The sequence below is a fragment of the Lissotriton helveticus genome, chromosome 1_1, assembly GCF_964261635.1.
Source record: "Lissotriton helveticus chromosome 1_1, aLisHel1.1, whole genome shotgun sequence".
Lineage (NCBI taxonomy): Eukaryota > Metazoa > Chordata > Amphibia > Caudata > Salamandridae > Lissotriton > Lissotriton helveticus.
Window position 1 is genome coordinate 1,613,635,402 of NC_136057.1, and position 24,313 is coordinate 1,613,659,714.

At 48.5% G+C, this 24,313-nt stretch overlaps 1 long non-coding RNA gene across 1 annotated transcript in view; it reads left to right on the forward strand.

The window, feature by feature from the left end:
• The window catches only part of LOC144773716 (uncharacterized), a 99,322-nt gene extending 90,005 nt beyond the window's left edge, over positions 1 to 9,317 (forward strand). Inside the window, exon 4 of the long non-coding RNA XR_013600055.1 lies at positions 9,150 to 9,317. This is a non-coding gene — a long non-coding RNA (uncharacterized LOC144773716). The remainder of the gene's footprint in view (positions 1 to 9,149) is intronic.
• Positions 9,318 to 24,313: the final 14,996 nt, after the last annotated feature.

Sequence of the window (24,313 nt, forward strand, 5' to 3'; positions counted from 1 at the left end):
GGATAAGCAGAAAAACACCCCCATCCAAACTAAGGTTATAAGTCTGCAAGAAACTGCTTGCAGTTTGATCAGTCAATTTCAAGGGGGGAAGGCCAGTCATTCACTGCTCTCCCAGTCTCTGAAGCCACCTTACAGTTCCACGGTCGCACAGGTACCCCACGGCGCCCTACCTCCATCAAACCCAGTACCTTAGTGCTGGGTTGGGTGCGTCTAGTGTCCCTCCAGACCTGTTTATAGTGGATTTCTTCTCTCTTCTTCTAAACGATGTCATTCGCCGTCTGCGGAGTTATGTCTAGGAGTACAACGCTCTGCGCCTCAGAGTCGCTGGACCGCTGCTCTGAGCCAGAGTCTGCAGTAGTCTCGCTGCCCTCAGGGGGTGCATGGTTCCTCCCTTTACCACTCATCAACGCCACCACTTGCATCGCGTTTTGGTGCTCGAGCTGTGCCTCTTCTTGCGTGGGGGCTAGTCTCCCTCAAGACCCGCTGACCCTGAGTGTGGTCCATCTTCTTCTCCTCTCCAGATCTCGTTGTGGCGCCATCCCTTTGTGCTTCTCCAGCCAGTCTGAGGCCTCCAGCGAGGTTCTGAAGAACTCTGTGCCATTCTCCGTGGTCACTCGTAATGTGGCCGGGCATTGCGTTACATATTTGTAGTTCAGTTGCCGCAATCTCTGCTTCACTTCTCGGTAGAAGCCTTTCTGTCTAGGAAGATTCGCACCGTTGTGTTGTCCACCGCTATATCTCCTTTGAGGCGTACCTGGGCACGGATATGGTCTCTGTCCCTGTAATGGAGGAGCTTCGCTATAACTACTCGGGGTGCTGCTCCTGGGATAGGTGGTTTCGTGGGGAGTCGGTGCGCTCTCTCTAGGACGAAGAAGCTTGATAGGCCGTCTGGTGCCACTTCTTCCCGCAGCCATTTTTCCAGATAATCTACCATATTGCGGGCTTCTATTTTCTCCTGTAGACCTATGATTCTGAGATTGCTTCTGCGCAATCTATTTTCAGCGTCATCAGCTCAGAATTCCAATGTGTGCACTATGTCCGGTAGTGACTCAGATATTTGGCCCTTGTTTGTCTTAACACGTTCCGCCAATCTTTTGTGGACCTCCCTGAGGAGGCCCAAGTCCAGACCCAGCGAGTCAATTTTGGTTTCCACGCGATCTCTGGAGGAAGTGATGGCTTGTAGTATGTCCTGCAATGCGGGGTCTCTGGAGTGGTCTGCTAGTGATTGGATCGTCCCCCTCTCCTCCATCGATTTTTCTGCTGAGGCCTCCTCTCTGTACTTCTTTTTGGGGATCTTCACCATCGTGTCTTATCTATCTGCAGCACTTCTGGTGTAGCGTGTGCTCATAGGGCGCTCTTGATATCCCTCGTCTTGCGTGGGGTCCTCCTTTCTGCGGGCTCTCCTCGGTCTGTAGTGTACCCCCACTCGCACCTGGGCTAGTTGCGTCCGCGTCTGCCTCGGTTTCCCGCCACTCTTCACCAGCCCCCTCTGTTGCATCCTATGTTCTCAGTGCAGGTCCAAGTCCGCCCTCTCCAGGGCCTGCCAGGGGCTTTGGGTTACATTATGTTCTTGTCTCGTGTACCGCTATGCACCACACAGGTTATTGCTTGCTCCACCGGGAGCTCCCAGGCCGCAGTCTAGTTAGCGTGCTCACCTCGCTTACTTCACCCCTGCTCTCCGCCTGCTCACACGCACCTCAGAGCTCTGTGTTCTTCCGGAGTGGCCGCCCAAAAAGTGCTGCCCGGAGAGTCTCTCCCCTGTTCCTTATGCTAGGCTCTGAGATATACAGTCCCTGTGCCCGCACTCCAGCCCTATCAGCGCTGCTGGGCCCAATCGGCTGTATTAGGCCTCCTTGCCGGCACGGTTAGTCCTCTTCTCTCCTCATCAGGCCCTAGGGCCTAATTTGGATCTCACCGCTTGTTTGGGGAGGCTCTGCTTCCTCTCTGGCCGCTAAATACCAGTCTCCTCCGTTGGGGCCCTACTCGCGCCCCAGGGCACCCAAGTTGGCAGGCCTCACAGGGTCCTCTGTGGTGCGGTCCAGATCCCCTGCCCTGCCGCAGCCGCTCCTACCAGGCTTTTTTGGCTGTCCTTTTCTTCCAGGCGCCGGCAGAAATCTCCATGCTCACTCCGTCGCGCCACAGGGGGGCCTCCTCTGCATCCGTCTCGGCTTCCTGCCGCTACCTCCTCCAATCGCGCTGGTGCAGCCGTAATACGCTCACCCCTTGTGGACCAGCGCAGTGTTCTCCGGGGTTTTTCGGGCCACCTTCTTTACTACGCTTGTTGTCGCCGGCTGCTGCCAGGCTCAGCTCTCGGGTCTGCCAATTGGGGTCTCCGGCAGGTTCGCATCCACCTCAGCAGCGTTCCCCCAATTTGTCCTCAGAGAGTCTCCAGGTATACTTCTAGGTCCAGCTGTACGGCAGGGGGAAGGCACTCCTGTTCTCAGGCTTTTGCAGCTAGGTCAGTGATGTTGGCTGGCTTTTCTTTCTGGGTCAGCTACATCTTGCCGTGGTCAGAGTTTGCTGTTCCGGCGTTTTCCGTCGGTGGGACAGGGTTTCTCCATCTCTGACATGCATCCCTTACTCCGGATGACTGTGGGGGTGCGCTGTAGGGGCTTTTGTCCCGTTCAGGGAGTCAGGATGACACTCGATGACGGCTGACCGATCAGAGCTTTCAAGCTGCGCTGCTCACTCCACCGGCACCAAGCCACGCCCCCAAATCCAGCTTCCACTCATGGTCATTATTTGAATTTGCGGAGGCTCCACCTTGCTAGATTTAATGTAGGTAATGTAGAACCATTGAATTTTTTTGATTATCTTTGTCAGCATAGTTTGGTTCTGTGCAATAACTGTGACTTTGTAGACGTCAGTTTCATATTCCTTAATACTGACTCATTTAATGTTCTAGTGAGTAATTCAGTTTGTCATTACTTTTCAGGTTATTTTTATCTTCAAACCATTCTATTGGCTATTGTACTTGGACGGCTAAATAATATACCTAATAATTAGGTGCTCTCTATCCGCCTATGTCAAGGGGTCTTTGTATTTTCCCAATTGCAACTCTCTATCACCCTGTGCCACATTCTATTCACCCACTAAAGTTGGAGGCTCTTTAAAACAGTGTCTGAAAGTGACTACCAGCAAGCCTTCAAAGTGATATTATAGCATTGGAAACACCATAATTTTGGCTATCTTCAGCTCAATTACTGTTGTCGGGGGAAATTTATTCCAGAAGGGAATTGACAGATGAGTAGTTGTGATTGCCTTACTAAGGTCGCCTGCAATTAGGTTGTCCTCTTCATGATACATGTATACATTGGTGCAGCGCAAAATTGGCTATACCTTTACACATCACACTTTAATAACATAGATGTGGACTTAGCAACATTTGCCATTTATTGCTAGAGTGCATTCACTATAGGATTAGTGAATTTACTCATATTGTGTACCTAAACTGTATTGAATTATATCCTTTGAAGACATGATGACTAAACCATCCTTACTTAGTAAACATGAACTTATAAAATAAAATCAATCTACATAATGTGTGCCTTAATACACTAAAGGACATTTCCTATTTAGCTGATTGAATAGAAACCATCCTCATATATTTAGAATGTGATTACTCTAGAAACTAAAAAAGTGTATGTAAGTTTATGTGTGCACTAATGGTGCATACATATTTCATTCAAATGTAGTTCTTAGCCATATGTATGCAATATTACCAAAAGATATTACTGTATGCCACACGCCATATGAATCTAATGTACTGACATTTTACATTTACTTGTGTTTGAAGGTGCACAAGCATGTTAAATGTGCGCTATTGCTTTAACATGCTAGGTTGACATTTTAGGCCTACAGTCCCATGCAGCATAAAATATTGTTTCCCATTTTCTGCTGACATTACTTTCTTGCAGGTATTCACAAGTATTGTTAGATTGAGCGTTCACGGAATCGTCTATTCGTCATCTTTTGTAACCAGGCCTAGTTGCACAAGGACGATGTTGTTCCGATGTTTGGTGTGGAATCTTTTTCTAATGTTGTAGTCTACAACGGAGGAATGGAAAGGGAGAATGGTACCCCTGATGATGCATGCAAAGGGGTGTTGCTTTAGAGACTCTTGCATTAAAACCTACTGTTCAGAGGGCTGGAGAGCAGATCCCTTCAGACCTCTTCAGAACATTTTCAGAACCTTTTCAGACCCTTAGGAGCACTTTCCCTTGGACTTTGAGAGATTTATACCTCTATGCGTATTCCATTTAGTTCTTGCTGACTTTGACTTAGGATAGCATTCATTTCTCTGACCCAAGAAGACTCTTGACCAACTTTCTGCAATGATGACACCTTCCCTTACTTCCTATACTCCATTTTACTCTTTTGCTGTATTTCCTAAGACTTTTCCAACTTTCCTGCAGTTCCCTGATTTTGTTGATACCGAAGGTTACAGAATCATCCTCTTAGCTTGGACTCTAATTTAGGTGATTCTAGATGTACCTGTGTATAGACGATAAAATCTGGCACTCTTCTCTGAGCAGCAAATACTACTGTTAATCTTTCGTATTGCTGTGACGGAACTTCTTGTGTGTTTATTAGTGATACATGTAAACTTCTTTAGGAAGTTGAGTTTCCCAGTTGTTATTCTGTGCCTTCATAGCATGGTGGTGAAAGTCATGTACCTTAACATGATTGTTACCTTGTAATTAATCTTCTTCGCTATAGCTACTGATTCTTGATCCTTGTTGTGTAGTCAAATGGGTTACATTGTTAATTGAAATTTGTTTTATGTAATGTTAACTTCGATCACCTCTCAGTCGGGAAGAAAGGTCCATCGGAGCACTAATGGTAAGAGGGTTGGTCCAAAACACTGAATCAGATGTTTGAACTTGTTGAGGTTCATTTTGACCTATATGGTAGGGAACTGAGAACACTCCGCTCCCTCGTTGATCTCAGTAGGACAAGACATTATTTTGACTGATGTTACCCCTGAATTCTCGTCAAAACCCTCCAGAGTCTCTGTCATTTATCGTATACACTGATTTTGACTATCGTAAGAATAGAAAAAGTGCATCATCCACATATGAGGGATATTGTATACTCTCTGTTTGGCAAATTAATTCTCCATTTGGGTCCCCTTTCTATAAAGATGCAAGCAAAACACTCCATGGTCAGGGCAAATAATATTGGGAAAAAAAGAAAAAAAGGACACAAGAATCCTCTGGTCTATCAGGAGATACTTGGGGACGAAGAGGGCTGGCTAAAAAGAAGGCGCCCCTTTAAAAGGACTGTTTCCCTCACCCACCAGAGGTGGCGGCAAGCTTCCTCTTTGGGAATCCTCCTCCCATCATGAAGCCTAGTCATGATGCTGGCTACAACCCCCTCTCTGCGAGATGAGATGTTTTAATGTGGGAGAGGTTCTTACTAAATCCCCATGTGAGCGAACAGTGTTGTGAGGGGTGCAGTGCCGAAGTGAAGTGATGTAAAACTAGCTACAGGGTTTACCACACCATTTTATTCTGGCTACTTTGTGCTAGGATTAAAAACAGAAAGTACGACAGAAAACATTTTATGTCCCCTTACAGGTAATAACGGTGAATCCACCATCTTGCTTTCCTTGGATCACTGGTTTTGTATCAAATTCTATATACTTGAAACAATATCACTTTCACAGCAGTAGCCAACTTCAGACCCTGAAGAAAGACACAACACTCTCTAGGTCATTGGCACTACATGTCAATCTGGGCACATTACAATAGGATCTAATGTTTTCTGTTGTTCTTTCTGTTTTTAATCCTAGCACAAGGTATCGAGAATAAAATGATTTGGTAAACCCTGTAGCTAGTTTTACATCACTTCACTTGCAGCACTGCACCCCTCACAACACTCTGTTAGCTCACATTGGTTTTTCAGTAACAACCCTTCCCACGAATAACTCCGCTGAGCTCCTCCCTCGCAGCAAAGGGGTTGCAGCCCGCATCATGACTAGGCTTTATTATGTGAGGAGGGTTCCCAATGATGAAGCATTCCACCTCTGGTGGGTGTGGGAAACCATCCTTTAAAGGGATATCTTCTTTTAAGCGAGCCTCTTTGTCCCCCAGTATCTCTTGATAGACCTGAGGGTTCTTGTGTGTTTTGTTATTAGAATCGGGGCGTTTGCCCTCACTGGTCTCAAAAAATCTCCTCTGGCCCCCGTCTGGTGGACACACAAATAATATTGGAGACAGTGGCCACACTTTTCAGGTGCCTCTGCCAATAGACCATTGTGTCAAGTTCACCCATCCCTTGCCGAATCTGGCCAGTGGTTCGGAATATAACAGCATTATACATTCCAAGAATTCAAGCCCCATCCCCATCCCCATCCTCCTGAAAACATAGAGGAGGTATGTCCAGCCCAATGTGTCAAACACTTTATGTCAAATTAGATAACTGTCGGAGAAGACTTCTATACACACTATGGTTATCACATAAAACAACCTCCTTAAGTTTAAAAATGTATTTCAATCAGGTAAGCAGCCAGTTTGGCCTTGGTGCACTAATTTGAGCAATACATTTAGTAGTCTATTGGCCAGTGTCTTCCCAAGGATTTTGTAACTCAGAATTAGGACAAATTGGGTTGGTAGGACCTCACATTCAGGGGTTCTCAATCTTGTGTCGGCAGAACCACTATATTCGTTTTCTACAGTGAGTGCTGTAGTGTTCCTTTTTACTTTGTTACATTGTATACTTCAAATAATCGTGGGGAAAGATTAGTTTCATATCTTGAATAGAATTCCACTGCAAATAAATCAGAACCATGGGGTTTGGCTCTAGCTAACTGGTGAACATAGATGAATGGCATCATTAGCTGCTCTGGTTGATACAGTCTGAGCCCAGTAACCCCTGACTGCCCATGGACTCCTGTAAAAGTCCCCATAGATACTTTAAAATGCAACAAGTAGACATGCAAAGGACCATTGTAAAAGAAAATGGGTGAAGCCCAATGCATAATGGCAATATGTAGGTAGATTCAAATGAAGAGCAAATAAATACATATAAATTAAACATCTTATCACATAACCTAGCTCGTAACAATCAATCAATTAATCAATTTATTTGGTTTATAACAAAAAAATATACAGATTACATTAAAATACAATTTGATATAAGTAATAATGAATGCATACCACCTTAAATCAGCAAAATATCAACAATAAAATGAAAACTATAATGGTTTACACAATTTAACCACGGATTTAAAAAAAACTACCAACCCCGTCACTTGTCAGGTTGTCTTGTAGCATTTGTAAAAACAATATTGCTGGTCTACACTTTTTGAACCCAGCCTTTTTTAACAAATGGACTAAAAAGACATTGCCACATAAGTTTAAAATAAACACAAAATAGATAAAATGCATAATTGTTTGTAGGGACAGTAAGTTGCAATCGGACTCAAACCATCCTTTATGAAAGGAAATGATGAATGATACATAAAAGAAATTGAGTTAACAGGTATCACTCCCAGGAATCAGCCACATTTAACAGATAAGGTTCCATTTTCAATGTGGTCCGTAACATAACATATGATCTAATCATAGGCTTCTCAAGTTCAGCTAGCTCTCTTTTCAGATGCTGGTGAGTTAAAAATTAATTCTTAGCCTATGTATAATCTTTTTTAGCTATACTGTTAGGAATGAAAAAGAGTTGGATCTGCCCAGTTCAATACACAGTTTCCAAATATCACAAAACCATTGAGCTTTTAGATGCTGTTCCATCTTGAGACAGTCATATTCCATCTTGAGGCAGTCAGTAATACAATCTCTGTTCACATTGGTAGCTGGAATTAGACCAAACTAACAGCCATAAAAGCACAGGGATTGTTTGATTACATCCTTCAGATAACTCAACCGTAGCTTTTCATTATTAGAGAAACGCCAGCTGAAACTCCATAAACCAAAACCATACTGGACAATAGAAAGACATTTACTTTTATATATCTCTAACATATGATGAACAGGCTTGCAGGCACATGCATCAACCTTTAAAAAATTTGCAAAATTTGCGAATCTCAAAAATAGCCCACTTGCGATCGCAATCTACCCCCAGCAATGCATGAATGAAAATATAGCGAAAACACATGTTTTCGCTAAAATAAGTTATCACAAATAATTCGGAGAATTGAATTGCGATTCTGTAATTGCATGTCCCAATTAGCGATTCGTAATAAAAAATTCGCAATTCTATGCATGAAAAATCGCAAATAGCGTTATTGTTGAAAATCACAATTTTGCAAGTGCAATATAAGAAGGATCACAACCAAGTGGTAATCAAGAGTGAAAATTACATACAGCTGAAATTCAATAGAAACATACTTAAACACACCCAGAATGCCCCTGAACATTTCACAATGGCAGCGCTTTACCTGATGGCAAGGAGGATGAGGCTCCAGGCTGCAGCACACAGAAGGAGGAGAAAACACAAGCGCATCTTCAGAGTCCGCATTACATTGCTAGGTCAAACAGATGAGGAGATATAAGACAAGTATAGGCTCAATGCTGCAATGATCATTGATTGAATAAATGAAATGGATCCCATTTTGCAGCATCAGACACGTAGGACCAATGCAATACCCACACATGTGCATGTCCTATGTTGCCTGCACCTACTGGCGTCAGGCAGTTTTCAGGGGGTCATAGCAGCAGCTGGAGGTGTGTCTCAAAGCGCACTTTCACGTTTCTTTAAAGCATTCCTTAATGCCATGATGTCCCGGATCAACTCCCACATTAGCTTCCCTACAACCGCACATGACCTGACAAAGACCAAACAGGAATTTTGTCAAATAGCCCGCTTCCCACAAGTCTTAGGTTGCATTGATTGCACCCATGTAGCAATATGTCCCCCTGCAGGTAATGAATACATATATAGAAATAGGAAATGTTTTCATTCCCCACACATACAATGCAATGCAAAATACATAATAACTGACATTGTGGCTAAATACCCAGGAAGCGCCCATGATTCCTATATATTCCGTCAGAGTGGCATACACACTAGTCTGTTCACGGGTGAATTATGAGAGGGACATCTGCTTGGTAAACATGTGTTATTAATTCTCACAGACATTTTATGTATGCCAATGCATTACCGCCACTGACCCTTTGCTTACTTCCATGTAGGTGACAGTGCATACGCCTTGCGGAATTACATCATGACGCCGTACCTAAATCCTACAACCCCCAATGAGCAAAGGTAGAATGCTGCGCATATCTCCACCCGGAACATAATTGAGCACAGTTTTGGGCTGTTGAAGAGCCGCTCCTGATGCCTACACAAAACAGGTGGAGCATTACAATACAAACCAGAACAATGCTGCAGGATAGTGGCTGCATTTGCCATATTACACAACATTGCCACAAGGAGAGGCATTCCTATAGAGGTGTCTGACAGCGAGTCAGATGACGACAACCAGCAAGGGCCACACCGATGTGCAGCACATGGGGCAAGCGCACAAGAAGGGCGCAGAAGACGCACAGAAATTACACAAAATTATTTCTGAGGTGAGTAATGATGAGACAATACACGGCTATTTCGATCAAAGTATGTTTATCTCAAATTAAATGGATTTTAGTGTTGAAGCACACATATCAGGTGCCCAGTAGCAGAGGAATAGTATTAGTGAACAAAAATAAATGGAAATAATAATATGACTTGAAAGTCAGTCACAAATGTTGTCTTCGTCAATGGTTGCGTCACCATATATGAATGTCTGTGGACATGCCAGTCTATCTCTTCCTCCCAAGCACATCAGATGCCTTTCGGCTGCTGCATCTCCATACCTTATGTTGGATACGGAGGGTGTCCTGCTGCGAGTGTTGCGCCTTCTTGCAGTGGTGACAGGCATTGACAGACTGCTGAGGCTTGAGGCCTCTTCACTCCCCTCTTCCACCGACACATTGTTCGACTCAACTGTGGCAGCATGCATTTGTTCCACTGCGCTTATTACCTGGCCCAGTGACTTGGCCACATCCCCACTCCAATTGGACATCTCAATCTGCATTGTGACAGACCTACGTGACAGCAGTGCAGTGTTGTTGGCCAGCCTATTATTTGATTTAGTATATACGTGCATGCGCTGCATCAACTGGTGATGGTGTCTTGTCTGTGACAAATGTCCCTCCTTCATCACCCTGGTCAGTTCCCTCACGCAATCTGTCAGAACAGCGATGTTACCTGTCATCTTTCCAATTTGTACCTGCACTAACCGCATGTTTTTTGCCTTCAGGCACTGCACCCGGAGCATCTGGGCCTCCAGACCACCCCAGACATCAGTAGGTTGGTCCTCCTGCTGTGTGTATTGTGACCTCGCTCTTCGCCGCCGGTTTCGGACTGTGCTAATCCAGACCTGTGCTTGGGCTGTCAGCGTGAGTGTTCCTTAAGCATGGCTGGTCTCTGGTGTTACATTTGCCACATCCTCTGTTTCCATTGTCTGCAGTGGTGGGACTGTTGCCCTGCGTGTATTAGGAGCACAGGATGGTTGTTGTGGTACCACAGGTGTGTCCATCTCATCCACAGCGGTAGTATCCTGTGTGTTCATGCAGTCACTGTTCTCGGCCTCTCCTTGTTCTGTATCTGTGATGTTAAACAGTGCGAATCAGCATTCATTTATGTCTGTGATGTAATGTCACATTAATCATTACTTTCCTGCAATTAAATCTTTTTCTGTTACACTATTTTTGAGACTTTTTATTTCTAATTGTGTTTTTGCCAAAGTACCTGCCTGACCTGCCTGCATCTCCCATAATGCACTTTGTTGTGTTTGGAAAATGTGGACTGGATTTGCATAATGGACACTTGTGCTGTACTGAGGTGATGTGATAATTTTCATATATATACCAATGGTCACTTGCATGCATTTTACCTTGAGATGTGTTGGCCGCTCCAGAAGTGTCCAGCTGCGTCACTCCAACAGCAGCTTCAGGCTGGAGGGTGGACTCCACCAGGTCCTCCATGGGTGTGTTCCCAGTCTGTGTTGGTGCTCCCCCTCCTTTCTTCCTGGCATCCTTCAGCCTATCGGCAATCCTTTCCTTTGCACGACTGCACAGGTCGTACCATCGCTTTTTCAATTCATCTATGGAGCAGTGTGTGACCCCCACAACATTAACTTTATTTTGGATCCAGATCCATATTTTCCTTTTTTCTTGCTCTGGTACTTTCAGTGACAATTTGCCAAATAGCTTGTCATGGCTGATTATCACATCCTCAATTAGTGTATCTATTTCCTTCTCAGAAAATGTCATTTTGCGCTTCCTGGCTGCTTGACTGTCCTCTGCTGTGGTTTCATCCATTTTGGACAAGGACCAGTTGTTGTTCAAAGGTTTTCTTTCACTACTGTTCACCTCCTGCAGTCAGCTTCCTCCTCTCACTATGACTGTGCACTGAATGAGGCCTGGGCTGACTGACTTCCTGGTCGTGATGTCATCAATAAGCATCAACCGTCCGACTTCGCAATTTGAGATTTCACAAATTGCGATTGAGAATTATAGAGATTTGCACATTATTCGCAGATTTTATGAGCATAGCTATTTGCGATTCCTTATTTTTTGCAAATATGGAATCTCAACTTTCTGTTTCGGTGCATGTGCCTGTTTGACCCTAATCCAGATGCAAACTTATACACTGCTCCTAGTAAATGAATAAATCATTTACATCTGGTCGGAATCAAACTAGACAAACAGCCAGAAGCATCCAACTTCACACACTGGCAATTAAATGTGCTCACTTTCTCAGTTCTTTTACCTTTGACCATGATTGTTCTAGACTTAGTATACCTTGGCCATAAATCATCATATAAGTTTTTGTAAGAACTTTTTCCGGGTCATCCATGAACCTGACAAACGAACGGAGAAGTTTTTAGGGCGGTTTGACGCTCACATAAAGCAGAGTGGGATTAGCTTTTTTCCCAATACTTTGCAAGTTCTGGCCTTTGGAAACTATATAAGAGTCCAGCTTGTTGTCATATGATATAAAAGTGATTGGTGATAGGACACAGCCTTGGTTTTTTTTTTAAAACATATTTTATTACATTTTTAGTTTACAACCCATCAATTACGGCAAGTTGCAGATACACAATATCATAGTACATCGCCATCATCGGACAGTATACTTGCCTCATCATGTACAGTGCGTATGTGACATATAGATACAACCAACCCAACCCACCCTCCCTCCCTCCCCCAACTTCGTCTGGCACCAACCACACATAGCACATATGGCAAGGTGTGCTCCTGTCTACTCCCGACCACACAGAAACATTAAAAGTGTATAGATTTACGCTCCCTGTAGCACAGGGTCCAAAAACAATGGAATGCCATAATCATGGGGCCTGGAGGACTGGGGCTCGGCAATACAATAGCCATTAAGTCCGGGCTACCGGTACAGGTGGCAGGGCCGCGGCCCTAAACGCTTCCAGAATGCTATCCCAGTCTAAAGGGATGACTCTTTTGCGCAATCCGAGACCTTCCTCCCGGCAGATGGCAGCACTCTCCGCTCCGCCCCATCTCACTACTTCCCCATGCCAGCCATAAAGCTGTGGTGCTGTGGCCGACTTCCACCGCATTGTAATGGAGCGCTTAGCCGGGAGTAGGGACACATCTATGTAGCGAAGTTACACTTTTGGCGCCTTGGGGCGCCGTATCAGTCCCAGAAGACACACTGCAGGCGTGTCTGGGACGGGAATCCCAACCGCAGCCATGAGAGGACACAGCCTTGTTAAACACCTCTACCATGATTAAATAGAGCAGCACATTCACCTTTTAATCTGTACCTTACTCTAGTAGATGGAGCTGGATGTAAACTCGGGAAAACCGGTTTTTAGGTTTCGCCTGGCAATCCGCTGCGCAGCAGCGTTCGCGCAGGTAAAATCTAATGTTAGAACAGTATGGGGGACTTGAACCCGCCCCTTCTTCCATTGGCTAGCTCCATAAATGGAGGCTAGCCATTGGAAGACATCGTTGTCAATCACTTTTTCCCGGTCAGGACTCTTTTTTTAAGTCCCGCCCCTTGTTGCCGTGTGTCCTGGGCCGCTGCCGGCCGCTGCCGGCCCGGGACACCCCCGTGACGTCATTCCCCGGGCCGCGCTGTGATTGGCTGCCGGCCCGGGACACCTCCGTGACTTCATTCCCCGGGCCACGCTGTGATTGGCTGCCGGCCCGGGACCTGACTTGTTATTGTTGGACCTGGTGTTGTTTTGTTGTATTGCTTTATAGTTCCTTGCTGTTTATTTTATAGTGTTCAGTTACAAGCACCGCGTTTCATCACACAGCATGTGCACCTTTATTCACGCACGGTGCCGTCCGTCTCTTCCCAGCAGGCAGGCATGGCGCAAACAGAGCAGTTTGCCTAAAACGGCTTCCTTCTTCTTGCCACCCTCAGCCTCTTCCACCTCACCCCACTGCCACAAAACCCCATCGAGGCGCCCACAGTCTCTTCTACCTCTTCCCACTGCTATGAATCCAAAGCAGGCAGGGCGAAAATAGAGCAGGCTGCCTCAAATAGCTTCCGCCCGCTACCAGCAAACGCTTTCAATTTAAATTTATAAGCCTCGGAGCGGCAGTCTTTGTAGGTATTACAGACTAAACGTGTGCCCGGGGATACTACACGTTAAGAGTTCCGGAAATGGAGGGGCGTGTTCGAGCCCATCGGCTTTTGGGGACGAGGCTTGTTTTGCATATCTAACCCAGTACCCCCTTCTTCCACGGACCTGATGGGCAGCTGCTGTGTGCAAACCCAGAGAAAGTCCTGAAGGTACGACATCTTTATTATTCCCCCCAATCGCCCCCTCTGCTCGGCAAACTTTTCTTTTTGCTTGTTTAACAATAGCGATCGCGAAAGTGATCGCTTTAAATGCTGCTTTATTGCCGTCGCACGTATTTATTTATTTATTATTTTAACAATAGCGATCGCGAAAGTGATCGCTTTAAATGCTGCTTTATTGCCGTCACACGTATTTAATTATTTATTAACATGCCGGTTATTAGTAAAGTACATGTAAAAGGCTAACACAGGTACACGCAAAGCTGCTCTTGATTTGTTTTAGGCTCTGTAAAGAACGTCAACCCGGATTTGTACAGGATCAACAATTCTTTGTAGTTTCAACGCCCCCTCCCTTCTCAGCCGGGACAAGCCCCTGCCCTCGGAGCACACTGTGTTCACGTTGTTGTGCGGCGTCCAAAGGGGCACTGAACCGCTGGTAACTGGCAGTGCTGGGGTGTATTAAACACACAAACCCTTGGTTACAGGACATAAGGATTATTATAGTGTGAGTGCAGAGTGCACAGAGTGCGCAGAGTGCAGATTGTGAAGTAGTGAGTGCAGAGTGAGTGTGCAGAGTGTGGGTGCAGAGTGCAGAGTGAGTGTGCAGAGTGAGTGTGCAGAGTGCAGAGTGAGTGTGTAGAGTGAGTGTGCAGAGTAGTGAGTGCAGAGTGAGTGTGCAGAGTGCAGAGTAGTGAGTGTGCAGAGTAGTGAGTGCAGAGTAGTGAGTGTGCAGACTAGTGAGTGCAGAGTGTGAGTGCAGAGTGCAAATTGAGTGTGCAGAGTAGTGAGTGCAGAGTGAGTGTGCAGAGAGTGTGAGTGCAGAGATTGTGAGTGCAGAGAGTGCAGAGTAGAGAGTGCAGAGTAGATGCCAATAGCTCTAACTTTTCCAAAGGCGAAACCGTTGCATTGTAAATGCTTGTTGTTGGAAATGGGATCCCCGGCTGGCCAGGGCTTTCGCCAAAGTCAGTCAGAGACCACCACACCCAAGTCAGGGCAAGGGAGTTACACGCCAAGATAACCCCTACTCACCCTCTAGGTAACGTGGCGCGAGCAGCAAGGCTAAACTTGGAGGCGATGTAGGCTAAGTATTTGCGCACGCACCCCAGCAACAACACCCAAAGGCCCACCACAAAGGAAACTCCACACAAGGTTATATAAAAATAGCCTTTGTATTACACCAAAACACATTAGATAAAACACACTTTACAATGTGCCAGAGGCACGGGCAGAATTTACAAGGGATTATTGTACAAGACAGGGCCACCTGGACCACTGTCAGGAATCAGAAGTAGCACTTTCAGAAATAGCACTTAGTACATAGAATATAAATTTACTTTAGCACAAAATAGCACACAACCAGTAACTACTGGTAACAGGACCTCACTAGCACCACCTGCACTAGGGAGAAAACAACCACCTATGTATCACAATACCTGTAGGGGTGTAAGAGGAAAACACATGATGCAATGCATGACATTCATTCAGAGGTGTAAAAACAATATCAATTGCGCCAATCTCACAAGTCACCACCTGTGACTGTCCATGTGTCCCAATGTCAGGGCCTAAACGTGGCAGCTGCCCACGAAGTGCTGGGCAGCTGGAGATGAGGATGGGGCCAACGTGGGAGCCTCTCTAGGCTCTGCCCAACTGACTGTCTCCTGAGCCTCTCTGGGCTCGCGAAACAAATGGCCCCTGCCTCTCTGGCTCGCAAAACAAAAGATGCAGCCTCACTGGGCTGTTGGGGTCCCTCACGGGGGACCTAGAAACACTGGGGGTGCCTCGAGCCACTCTGGGCAGGAGGCACCAATGCGGGCGTGTAGGAGTCCCTCCTGGACTCAAGACTCAAGTAGTGCCCACACGAGCCCCTCGGGCTCTGAAAACAACTGCTGCAACCAAGAGCCTCTCAGGGCAAGAGACAAAATGCCCTCACAAGCCTCTCAGGGCTCGTTACCACTTTTGCCCCCTGAGCCCTTCGTGGGCTGAACAAATATGCGGCCAGAGCCTCTCCGGGCTCAAAGAAGGAATGCCCCCGGGGCCCCACTCACCGGCTTCCTGTGGCGGAGGGAGGGGCTCCTCCTCTTCACTGGGGACACACGAGAGCTCCCGCTCCTCGGGGCTCTCTCCTCTTCACTGGGGACACACGAGAGCTCCCGCTCCTCGGGGCTCTCTCCTCTTCACTTCGCTTGGACTCCTCTGAGTCCAGGCTGTCCCTCGAGGCGGCGGTCTTCTTTCACGAGAGCTCCCGCTCCTCGGGGCTCTCTCGGCACACTTCTCCCTTCTCTCCTGGGCTCTCCCTCGCTTTGGGAGCCTGGGGGGGGGAACAAGGAAAGACGCCGGCTTCTCCCCTTACCGGAGCACGGGGTGGCCTCCCGTCTGCTTCCGGTTGCCTCTTTGTCCTGCCCCCGGCCTGCCTGACTTCCGGGTCGCGGCTGCGGGGGCGGGACTTCCGTCGGGCCGCTCACTGATTGGCCGGCCGGCCAACCACTTCCGGGTCGCACTTGGCAGCGGCCCGGCAACGTTTTAAAAACACTCCGGGCTGCGGCGGTGACTCCACAGGAAAATGCGGCGTGGGCAGCCGCTCAACGGGGAAAATAAACAATAACTCGAGGTGGGCACTCGAGGGGCTCAGCACTCCTGAGCAAATGCCGGGTGGGCACCGGCTGGGCAATTACACGCTCCCAAGCGCTCCAGCCAGAATAAAGCGCTGTTAGGCGCTAGAAGGAAAACGAAGCGCTCCCAGGCGCTAGGAACCTCAGAAAGCGCTCACCAGCGCAAGCAATAGATAAAGGTCCACAAAATGTCCTTCAGCAAGGCAGGGGGGGGCAAGGCTGGGCCCAGAGCCAGCACACTGGGTCTCCAGGCAGGGAGACACCCCAAGTGGCGGTCCTCTGGCCCAGCGACAGCAGCAACAGCCCCTCAGGATCCTAGAAGAGAACCACTTCAGTGGGGAGACAGCCCCATTTTTATACAGTGCATTCCTTTGTCTGAGGGTGCAGAGTGGGGGCGGAACCAGTCGCAGCTGGTTCTTGAGTACTCTGTTTACCTCAACCACCCTCTCTATTCACTGGCAGGGCTTGGGTCATTAGACACACCACAGGGGGGCGGAGCCAGCATTGTGTGGGGAAAACCCAGCCCATCCAGGACACAGGTACACTCCTCCCACACATTACTCATGCAGATCTCCCACTCACCACCGGGCAGACCCATCCAGACTTCCTGGAGCCTGGCATGCCAGCCAGCTCCAGCCAATCACACGCCAGCACCCTCACAGCACACGTACAGCCATGTCTAGAAATGGCGCTTCGCTACTAGACACATACATGCTGCATACACCATCTCGCAGCATTCACTCTCACGAGTTCACACATACCAGACTCAAGCCTGTACACCCCACGCATCAGGAACTACCAGGGACACATACATTCCCCATGCATTCCTATGGGCGGGCAGGCCTAGCTCAGCACATGCACTCAGAGTGCGCACGCACTTTCCACTGGGACACAGTGAAAGTGCGCAGAATCCAAAAATCACCATCTCCAGGTCACCATTTCAAGCAAAAAGTCTCGGGGTGAACCTGCCCTAAGGGCCAAAGTCCAACATAACCCCCTTCCAGCCAAAACGCAGGGGAGACCAATCACCACCGTGATGGACTTCCCTGCTTGGGGCGATAGAACACAGACGCGGGCCCACAACTGCAGGGACACCCTCCTGTTCTACGCCATGGTGAACCCAGGGGATTCCTTCTAAACACACTGTCTGGACCAACTGGGCTACCCCACTGGTACTCCCAAGTTGTCCGCGGCCAGGACCAGGCCCTGGGCCACCCAGGTGCCACTGGTCCATGCCAATTCGCAGAGCGGGGGGTAGTAACCCCTGGCACATAGGAGCCATTCTCCACTCTTCCTGTCTGCAAGACAGGACTAGACTGCCACTGGTTCTCCAGCCTAAGGCCTACAACCTCAGGCGGACCAGGAGTCTCAGGGAAGGCTCTCCTCCCCTTACCTCTTCTTCTAGGGTTCCTCCTCCCTCTGCAAGGGGTACCCCTAGAACGCCATTCCAACCCAGGACTTATCCACTCAGGTTGCACCGGGGTCAGAGGTGGGCTCTCCCACCCTCTGCACCCCCTTCCAGAGGTCTGCCCTCTCCCACCTGGAGAAGTTCCTCTGGAAGAAGAACCGGTCAGGACACTGGTTACAGTCGTCCTACCCTTCAGGTCAGGCTGATCCTGAACCTGGCCTTCCAACCTCTGGTCTAAAACCTTCGGTGGAACAATTGCCTGGCACTCCAGGACTTCTGGGGATTCACACGCAATCCCCCTGAGGCTAACAAATGTCACATCGGTTGCGTGACTGTCTGTCTGGCGCAGATCTCCCGCCCTCTGTCCACCTGACAGTGCGTGACGATCCCCCAGACCAGAAGTGGTGTCACCATGGTCACTACACGGGAACCTAGCCCAACTGGGTAGTCCCTGACCCACTGGTCCTTCCACTGGGGAACTCCCCCAATCACTCCTCACTCTGGACTCCTGTACCCTCCCTACCGGAGCGGTACTGCCAGACTCTAGAACCACAGGAGCTCTGGTTACAGACACTCCAGGTCCTCTACTCACTAGGAGATCCTCCTCAAGTGGACTAACAGGACAGCCTAGGTCCCCAACCTGGTGTTCCCTCAAGAAACCACCCAGGTTCTGAGACAGGGCTTCGGGCCTCTGGGGGCTCTCAGCCACCCACTGACTCCTGCTCCACTGAGCCAGGCAGTCAGCCCCTACACCCTTCTCACTAACCAGGGACCTAGCTGGGCTACACTGAGCCTCTTCCACCACGCTGGGCTGGAAGATCCCTGACCCACTACTTTTGGAGTCACTCACCAATGACTCTACAGAACCTCTGGTCCCTTCCCAGCGGTCTGCTTCCTCTGCCAGCTCACATGGTTCAGACAATCCACACCCTAACAGGTGTTGGCGCAACCCTGGTGAACAACAACTGAGCAACTGCTCTCTGAGAAGCATATCGAACAATAGGTCCCAATCACATTTCGTGGGCTCCCGTACCCAATCACACAGGGCTTCACAACAGTCATCCTCAAAGTCTTCCCAAGACTGATGAGACGGTTTCCTAAGGTTCCTAAACCTCAACCTATTCTCCTCCTCTGGGGAAACAGGAACCATACTCTGGGAACTGGGACTTTCTAGACTGAGATTTAAATAGCTGCCACCACTGGACCCAACCCTCCCTGGGGGATCCAGAAACTCAACACTGCGCGCAGGGGATAGTCTACCCTCCAGAGCTACTTTGCCTCTGGTGGCGGCCCTCTCAGCCTCCTCTATCCTGTCCTGCGCTAAGACCCTCTCGGCCTCCAGCTGTTGCTTCTTAACCTCCAGCTGTTGCTTTCTAATGCCCAGCTGTGCCATAGCCTGGGCATGCTCCAACCTGAGCCTCTCTAAAGCCAGCTGGTGCTCCCTTTCTCTCCTCCTATCTTCCAGCTCCTCTGGGGACAGGTAAAGGGATGAGGCGCTGCCTCCTACGCTGGACCCAGCAAGGGACTCCCTATCTATGGGGTCCTCCCTCTCTACTGGCATCCAGGTGCTGACATCTTCTTCCTCCTCTGAATCTTCAGGGCACCCCACAGACCAACCACCCTCCTGGTGTGAAGCCCGGGCCCTTTCCTCACTGCGCTCAAGGTCCCACTGACACTTTTGCCATAGGATCAGGCTGCTCCTAAGTTCAGACTGAGTGTCTAACTCATCCACCCCTATGTCTCTCTCTTCACAGAACCTTACCAACTCTCCCATACTGTATCTAAACAGATCACAGACATCAAAAGCAGGCACCATTCTGGCGGACGTTCTAGAGAAGAGATCACACAGGGAACCTAGGGTCTGAGCTAACACAGGAGTACACAATTCACAAGGTATTCAGCAAGCTCTCTACCCCAGAGAACTCACACTCACTTGCCTAGTGCCACACACCATTCATCCACACACAACCCCCCCCTCGGACTAGTAAGGCAGTTTCTACCACCCCTGACTTCTCAACCTGACCACACGTGACACAGGTACCAGACTCTGGGCGCGGGGCAGGGGAACAAATGCACTGGACACAATTGCACAATGATACCTTCAGGAGAAGAAAATATGAAACTTCCAAAAAAAAAACAATCCCCTAAAATGTGGTCATCTAAAATGCAGAGTTTTGTGGTGCAGCCAGCCGCTACTAAGGTACAAGGCAAACACAAATCCTTATCCCACCGCTTGCCGCCAATGTTGGAAATGGGATCCCCGGCTGGCCAGGGCTTTCGCCAAAGTCAGTCAGAGACCACCACACCCAAGTCAGGGCAAGGGAGTTACACGCCAAGATAACCCCTACTCACCCTCTAGGTAACGTGGCGCGAGCAGCAAGGCTAAACTTGGAGGCGATGTAGGCTAAGTATTTGCGCACGCACCCCAGCAACAACACCCAAAGGCCCACCACAAAGGAAACTCCACACAAGGTTATATAAAAATAGCCTTTGTATTACACCAAAACACATTAGATAAAACACACTTTACAATGTGCCAGAGGCACGGGCAGAATTTACAAGGGATTATTGTACAAGACAGGGCCACCTGGACCACTGTCAGGAATCAGAAGTAGCACTTTCAGAAATAGCACTTAGTACATAGAATATAAATTTACTTTAGCACAAAATAGCACACAACCAGTAACTACTGGTAACAGGACCTCACTAGCACCACCTGCACTAGGGAGAAAACAACCACCTATGTATCACAATACCTGTAGGGGTGTAAGAGGAAAACACATGATGCAATGCATGACATTCATTCAGAGGTGTAAAAACAATATCAATTGCGCCAATCTCACAAGTCACCACCTGTGACTGTCCATGTGTCCCAATGTCAGGGCCTAAACGTGGCAGCTGCCCACGAAGTGCTGGGCAGCTGGAGATGAGGATGGGGCCAACGTGGGAGCCTCTCTAGGCTCTGCCCAACTGACTGTCTCCTGAGCCTCTCTGGGCTCGCGAAACAAATGGCCCCTGCCTCTCTGGCTCGCAAAACAAAAGATGCAGCCTCACTGGGCTGTTGGGGTCCCTCACGGGGGACCTAGAAACACTGGGGGTGCCTCGAGCCACTCTGGGCAGGAGGCACCAATGCGGGCGTGTAGGAGTCCCTCCTGGACTCAAGACTCAAGTAGTGCCCACACGAGCCCCTCGGGCTCTGAAAACAACTGCTGCAACCAAGAGCCTCTCAGGGCAAGAGACAAAATGCCCTCACGAGCCTCTCAGGGCTCGTTACCACTTTTGCCCCCTGAGCCCTTCGTGGGCTGAACAAATATGCGGCCAGAGCCTCTCCGGGCTCAAAGAAGGAATGCCCCCGGGGCCCCACTCACCGGCTTCCTGTGGCGGAGGGAGGGGCTCCTCCTCTTCACTGGGGACACACGAGAGCTCCCGCTCCTCGGGGCTCTCTCCTCTTCACTGGGGACACACGAGAGCTCCCGCTCCTCGGGGCTCTCTCCTCTTCACTTCGCTTGGACTCCTCTGAGTCCAGGCTGTCCCTCGAGGCGGCGGTCTTCTTTCACGAGAGCTCCCGCTCCTCGGGGCTCTCTCGGCACACTTCTCCCTTCTCTCCTGGGCTCTCCCTCGCTTTGGGAGCCTGGGGGGGGGAACAAGGAAAGACGCCGGCTTCTCCCCTTACCGGAGCACGGGGTGGCCTCCCGTCTGCTTCCGGTTGCCTCTTTGTCCTGCCCCCGGCCTGCCTGACTTCCGGGTCGCGGCTGCGGGGGCGGGACTTCCGTCGGGCCGCTCACTGATTGGCCGGCCGGCCAACCACTTCCGGGTCGCACTTGGCAGCGGCCCGGCAACGTTTTAAAAACACTCCGGGCTGCGGCGGTGACTCCACAGGAAAATGCGGCGTGGGCAGCCGCTCAACGGGGAAAATAAACAATAACTCGAGGTGGGCACTCGAGGGGCTCAGCACTCCTGAGCAAATGCCGGGTGGGCACCGGCTGGGCAATTACACGCTCCCAAGCGCTCCAGCCAGAATAAAGCGCTGTTAGGCGCTAGAAGGAAAACGAAGCGCTCCCAGGCGCTAGGAACCTCAGAAAGCGCTCACCAGCGCAAGCAATAGATAAAGGTCCACAAAATGTCCTTCAGCAAGGCAGGGGGGGGCAAGGCTGGGCCCAGAGCCAGCACACTGGGTCTCCAGGCAGGGAGACACCCCAAGTGGCGGTCCTCTGGCCCAGCGACAGCAGCAACAGCCCCTCAGGATCCTAGAAGAGAACCACTTCAGTGGGGAGACAGCCCCATTTTTATACAGTGCATTCCTTTGTCTGAGGGTGCAGAGTGGGGGCGGAACCAGTCGCAGCTGGTTCTTGAGTACTCTGTTTACCTCAACCACCCTCTCTATTCACTGGCAGGGCTTGGGTCATTAGACACACCACAGGGGGGCGGAGCCAGCATTGTGTGGGGAAAACCCAGCCCATCCAGGACACAGGTACACTCCTCCCACACATTACTCATGCAGATCTCCCACTCACCACCGGGCAGACCCATCCAGACTTCCTGGAGCCTGGCATGCCAGCCAGCTCCAGCCAATCACACGCCAGCACCCTCACAGCACACGTACAGCCATGTCTAGAAATGGCGCTTCGCTACTAGACACATACATGCTGCATACACCATCTCGCAGCATTCACTCTCACGAGTTCACACATACCAGACTCAAGCCTGTACACCCCACGCATCAGGAACTACCAGGGACACATACATTCCCCATGCATTCCTATGGGCGGGCAGGCCTAGCTCAGCACATGCACTCAGAGTGCGCACGCACTTTCCACTGGGACACAGTGAAAGTGCGCAGAATCCAAAAATCACCATCTCCAGGTCACCATTTCAAGCAAAAAGTCTCTGGGTGAACCTGCCCTAAGGGCCAAAGTCCAACACTTGTTAAATTGTGAGATCAATATCTAAGGATGCCAAAATATTAGCTGTTTTGTCTCTAGTAACTCGATAAAATGTGAAGCTCAGATCCTTGAAGGCTAATTGCAATGAGCCCTGGCTAGTGAAAGTATATTTGTCTATGAATAACTGACAATTTAAACATTGTTCCGTGGTTATCAAATCTTTCTTAAAGCCATATTCTATGTCTTATAGGATTAAACATTCCATTGCCCAACTCAGTATTCTGTCCAGGATCATCATCCCAGCAATCTTCACTATATAATCAATTAATGAAATTGGGCAATAACAGCAAGGGTCGCCCCTATTTCCTTTTTTAAATATGGGTCAATTATGGATTGAACCAAAACGCTCCAAATATGAGGAACTAATAGCAGTTAGAACATTAGTAACAAAAGAGGGAACATAACTCACTATTTGCCTTAAAGAGGTTAAATATAACCCCATCAGGACTACGAGCCGTAGACAAAGGAGTTTCACAAATTGCAGTAATCACATCATCCAATATAAAAACAACAAAAGAGGATATGGGGTTGCAGAAGAAGAATCCAATAAAGAATAATAGATGCATGAGAAATATGAAACCCATTCAACAGGCTGCAAATAGATTTCTAAATGGGTACTGGGTATACTATAAAGAAGCTTCCAAAGAAGGGCATCTTCTCTTTTCATACTAGCCAATTGTAACTCGGCCCAGACAGTCTTTCTGATAACCATGTTTCTAAACAGCAATATATTCTTGTACAATCTTCTCCATGTAGCCTCCTCCTAGGGCCTCATCTAAGCACTATGAAGTTGTTTACATGCCAGAGAGAATAAGGAATCAAACCATCTTACAGGACTACTTATTTGCTTTTATTTCAGGGTTACAAGTATTTTTTTTTAAAACAGAACATATCCGATTGAAGAGCTGTGAACAACATCAGCTTTCCTGTTGACTTCTAAACAATTAAGCACGTCTTTAAAAAAGAAGTCAACAGATTCTTTAAAAAAAAATCAAGATCTGCCAGCTCTTATTTGAATCTACGTACCACCATCTTTAATGATCAGATCACATGGTGTATTCAATTTCAAGTTGGTGGAAAATAGTTAAATATTTGTCAGGCTCTGAATATGAACTTAATACCGACAGAACCCACACATCTAGCGGGCCATACTACTCAGTTGGTAGTTCACTCCTTGCAATTGCAATGCTTAGTTGGCTTTGTTCAGCACTAGACTCCTCCTTTTACCCCTTGCACAAAATTCATTCCTGGGAATAACCAGGCACATTGCGATGCCAGTGGTCGAAATCTAAATGTGAAAAGTAAGCCACTATTCTTGAAAAATGTAGGCCATTGCTATCCTCTAGCGCCCTGTCAAAAAACGCTGAGCTTTCAAAATATGGCTCTGCCCTTCGCCTGGTAACCTAATTCCTGCAAAATCATGTAAGCTTCAAGGCTCAAATCCTTCAGCTTCTTTGTTTACTTTAGACTTAGGGCCTAATTTATAATCAATGAACGGCCCATTGTTCTGCCATGGAGACAGAGTAAACTACTCCATCCCCATAACGGAGGGACCGCCAGCCAAATGT